The sequence below is a fragment of the Oncorhynchus nerka genome, linkage group LG19, assembly GCF_034236695.1.
Source record: "Oncorhynchus nerka isolate Pitt River linkage group LG19, Oner_Uvic_2.0, whole genome shotgun sequence".
Lineage (NCBI taxonomy): Eukaryota > Metazoa > Chordata > Actinopteri > Salmoniformes > Salmonidae > Oncorhynchus > Oncorhynchus nerka.
In genome coordinates this window covers 7501-12971 of record NC_088414.1, presented here as the reverse complement: position 1 = coordinate 12971, position 5471 = coordinate 7501, and positions in this window count along the sequence as shown.

The window sequence follows — 5471 nt, the reverse complement described above, 5'->3', positions numbered from 1 at the left end:
GACCGTCCTGAGTGCTTTATGGACACTTTTAGAATTATTATGGATTTGGATTTGGATGTGCACCTGGGAACCCAAAAATTAAAATACTCTCCAAAATGCACTTTTCCCTCATTCTGATATTAATGCCCACTATGGGACTATCATACTAGGGCCCTCTTTCCGTGGGGGACCGTCCTGAGTGCTTTATGGACACTTTTAGAATTATTATGGATTTGGATTTGGATGTGCACCTGGGAACCCAAAAATTAAAATACTCTCCAGAATGCACCTGCCGTGTTCCTGATATTCATGCCCGCTATAGGAGCACCCTACTACGGCCCTCTATCCGTGGATGAGCCCCTCATACATCCGTGCACCTGGTGATTGAAAATGTGCACCTGGGAACCCAAAAATTAAAATACTCTCCAGAATGCACCTGCCAGTGTTCCTGATATTCATGCCCGCTATAGGAGCACCCTACTACGGCCCTCTATCCGTGGATGAGCCCCTCATACATCCGTGCACCTGGTGATTGAAAATGTGCACCTGGGAACCCAAAAATTAAAATACTCTCCAGAATGCACCTGCCAGTGTTCCTGATATTCATGCCCGCTATAGGAGCACCCTACTACGGCCCTCTATCCGTGGGAGACCGTCCTGAGTGCTTTATGGACACTTTTAGAATTATTATGGATTTGGATTTGGATGTGCACCTGGGAACCCAAAAATTAAAATACTCTCCAAAATGCACTTTTCCCTCATTCTGATATTAATGCCCACTATGGGACTATCATACTAGGGCCCTCTTTCCGTGGGGGACCGTCCTGAGTGCTTTATGGACACTTTTAGAATTATTATGGATTTGGATTTGGATGTGCACCTGGGAACCCAAAAATTAAAATACTCTCCAGAATGCACCTGCCAGTGTTCCTGATATTCATGCCCGCTATAGGAGCACCCTACTACGGCCCTCTATCCGTGGATGAGCCCCTCATACATCCGTGCACCTGGTGATTGAAAATGTGCACCTGGGAACCCAAAAATTAAAATACTCTCCAGAATGCACCTGCCAGTGTTCCTGATATTCATGCCCGCTATAGGAGCACCCTACTACGGCCCTCTATCCGTGGATGAGCCCCTCATACATCCGTGCACCTGGTGATTGAAAATGTGCACCTGGGAACCCAAAAATTAAAATACTCTCCAGAATGCACCTGCCAGTGTTCCTGATATTCATGCCCGCTATAGGAGCACCCTACTACGGCCCTCTATCCGTGGGAGACCGTCCTGAGTGTTTATGGACACTTTTAGAATTATTATGGATTTGGATTTGGATGTGCACCTGGGAACCCAAAAATTAAAATACTCTCCAAAATGCACTTTTCCCTCATTCTGATATTAATGCCCACTATGGGACTATCATACTAGGGCCCTCTTTCCGTGGGGGACCGTCCTGAGTGCTTTATGGACACTTTTAGAATTATTATGGATTTGGATTTGGATGTGCACCTGGGAACCCAAAAATTAAAATACTCTCCAGAATGCACCTGCCAGTGTTCCTGATATTCATGCCCGCTATAGGAGCACCCTACTACGGCCCTCTATCCGTGGATGAGCCCCTCATACATCCGTGCACCTGGTGATTGAAAATGTGCACCTGGGAACCCAAAAATTAAAATACTCTCCAGAATGCACCTGCCAGTGTTCCTGATATTCATGCCCGCTATAGGAGCACCCTACTACGGCCCTCTATCCGTGGGAGACCGTCCTGAGTGCTTTATGGACACTTTTAGAATTATTATGGATTTGGATTTGGATGTGCACCTGGGAACCCAAAAATTAAAATACTCTCCAAAATGCACTTTTCCCTCATTCTGATATTAATGCCCACTATGGGACTATCATACTAGGGCCCTCTTTCCGTGGGGGACCGTCCTGAGTGCTTTATGGACACTTTTAGAATTATTATGGATTTGGATTTGGATGTGCACCTGGGAACCCAAAAATTAAAATACTCTCCAGAATGCACCTGCCAGTGTTCCTGATATTCATGCCCGCTATAGGAGCACCCTACTACGGCCCTCTATCCGTGGATGAGCCCTCATACATCCGTGCCACCTCCCAAAAATTAAAATACTCTCCAGAATGCACGTGTTCACCCCGCTGGTGATTGAAAATGTGCACCTGGGAACCTGGGAACCCAAAAATTAAATACTCTCCAGACTCTCCAGAATGCACCTGCCAGTGTTCCTGATATTCATGCCCGCTATAGGAGCACCCTACTACGGCCCTCTATCCGTGGATGAGCCCCTCATACATCCGTGCACCTGGTGATTGAAAATGTGCACCTGGGAACCCAAAAATTAAAATACTCTCCAGAATGCACCTGCCAGTGTTCCTGATATTCATGCCCGCTATAGGAGCACCCTACTACGGCCCTCTATCCGTGGGAGACCGTCCTGAGTGCTTTATGGACACTTTTAGAATTATTATGGATTTGGATTTGGATGTGCACCTGGGAACCCAAAAATTAAAATACTCTCCAAAATGCACTTTTCCCTCATTCTGATATTAATGCCCACTATGGGACTATCATACTAGGGCCCTCTTTCCGTGGGGGACCGTCCTGAGTGCTTTATGGACACTTTTAGAATTATTATGGATTTGGATTTGGATGTGCACCTGGGAACCCAAAAATTAAAATACTCTCCAGAATGCACCTGCCAGTGTTCCTGATATTCATGCCCGCTATAGGAGCACCCTACTACGGCCCTCTATCCGTGGATGAGCCCCTCATACATCCGTGCACCTGGTGATTGAAAATGTGCACCTGGGAACCCAAAAATTAAAATACTCTCCAGAATGCACCTGCCAGTGTTCCTGATATTCATGCCCGCTATAGGAGCACCCTACTACGGCCCTCTATCCGTGGGAGACCGTCCTGAGTGCTTTATGGACACTTTTAGAATTATTATGGATTTGGATTTGGATGTGCACCTGGGAACCCAAAAATTAAAATACTCTCCAAAATGCACTTTTCCCTCATTCTGATATTAATGCCCACTATGGGACTATCATACTAGGGCCCTCTTTCCGTGGGGGACCGTCCTGAGTGCTTTATGGACACTTTTAGAATTATTATGGATTTGGATTTGGATGTGCACCTGGGAACCCAAAAATTAAAATACTCTCCAGAATGCACCTGCCAGTGTTCCTATTCATGCCCGCTATAGGAGCACCCTACTACGGCCCTCTATCCGTGGATGAGCCCCTCATACATCCGTGCACCTGGTGATTGAAAATGTGCACCTGGGAACCCAAAAATTAAAATACTCTCCAGAATGCACCTGCCAGTGTTCCTGATATTCATGCCCGCTATAGGAGCACCCTACTACGGCCCTCTATCCGTGGGAGACCGTCCTGAGTGCTTTATGGACACTTTTAGAATTATTATGGATTTGGATTTGGATGTGCACCTGGGAACCCAAAAATTAAAATACTCTCCAAAATGCACTTTTCCCTCATTCTGATATTAATGCCCACTATGGGACTATCATACTAGGGCCCTCTTTCCGTGGGGGACCGTCCTGAGTGCTTTATGGACACTTTTAGAATTATTATGGATTTGGATTTGGATGTGCACCTGGGAACCCAAAAATTAAAATACTCTCCAGAATGCACCTGCCAGTGTTCCTGATATTCATGCACCCTACTACGGCCCTCTATCCGTGGATGAGCCCCTCATACATCCGTGCACCTGGTGATTGAAAATGTGCACCTGGGAACCCAAAAATTAAAATACTCTCCAAAATGCACTTTTCCCTCATTCTGATATTAATGCCCACTATGGGACTATCATACTAGGGCCCTCTTTCCGTGGGGGACCGTCCTGAGTGCTTTATGGACACTTTTAGAATTATTATGGATTTGGATTTGGATGTGCACCTGGGAACCAGGTGAGGCATGAATAATGACATTTTCAGGGAATGACATTAAAATAATAGGCTTATAATGATAAACTCTTTCTCATGTGATGAGGGGATATACAGACATCATGTACAAACACCCCTAACCAGGAAATATGCCTCTATCTGGGCACCAGACAGTATAACAATGTGGCAGTGTGTCAGTAGCTTAAGGCATGAAATATGACATTTTCAGGGAATGACATTAAAATAATAGGCTTATAATGATAAACTCTTTTCATGTGATGAGGGGATATACAGACATTATGTACAAACACCCCTAACCAGGAAATATGCCTCTATCTGGTCACCAGAGGTCACAACATGCTGCAATGTGTCAGTAGCTTAAGGCATGAAATATGACTTTTTCAGGGAATGACATTAAAATAAGAGGCTTAAAATGATAAACTCTTTCTCATGTGATGAGGGGATATAGAGACATCATGTACAAACACCCCTAACCAGGAAATATGCCTCTATCTGGTCACCAGAGGTCACAACATGCTGCAATGTGTCAGTAGCTTAAGGCATGAAATATGACTTTTTCAGGGAATGACATTAAAATAAGAGGCTTAAAATGATAAACTCTTTCTCATGTGATGAGGGGATATAGAGACATCATGTACAAACACCCCTAACCAGGAAATATGCCTCTATCTGGTCACCAGAGGTCACAACATGCTGCAATGTGTCAGTAGCTTAAGGCATGAAATATGACTTTTTCAGGGAATGACATTAAAATAAGAGGCTTATAATGATAAACTCTTTCTCATGTGATGAGGGGATATACAGACATTATGTACAAACACCCATAACCAGGAAATATGCCTCTATCTGGTCACCAGAGGTCACAACATGCTGCAATGTGTCAGTAGCTTAAGGCATGAAATATGACATTTTCACCAAAACGTGAATAAATCAAAAAGTACATGTCCAATCTGGATGGGGTTTTTTTTTAAGTAAAGGGCACACATAGACGGACATTTACATCTAATTAAAACCGTTTTTGTATAGAACCTTTTAATAGAAAAATGTCTTTATAGTTTGGGCTATACAAGTACATTTTACTGGAAACATAGGTTCCTACCAGGGCATTTTTAAATTTACACTCTCTACTTGTTGTCCATTGAGAGAGAGGGAATGAGACGAAAGATGGGACATGTAGCCCGTCGGGAAGTATTTTTAATAATTTCTTGAAAATTACAGATTTTGGGCTATAAAAGTACATGTTACTGGACATAGGTTCCTACCAGGGCATTTTTTTTTACATTCTCTACTTGTTGCCCATTGAGAGAGAGGCTATCACACGAAATTTGGGACCTCTAGCCCTGCGGGAAGTATGTTTAATATTTTTTGGAAAAAATGAATTGGGCCGGAAAAATAAAACGTCGTGCAACTGGTAACCCAAAAAAAATCTCCCAATTCAAAGTAGTCACCTCGCAAGGTGTTTGAAGGTAGGCACCTGGTAACCTAGAAATAAAATCTCAGAAATTGCACTATGTCCAACTCTGGGCCTGGTGATTGGGG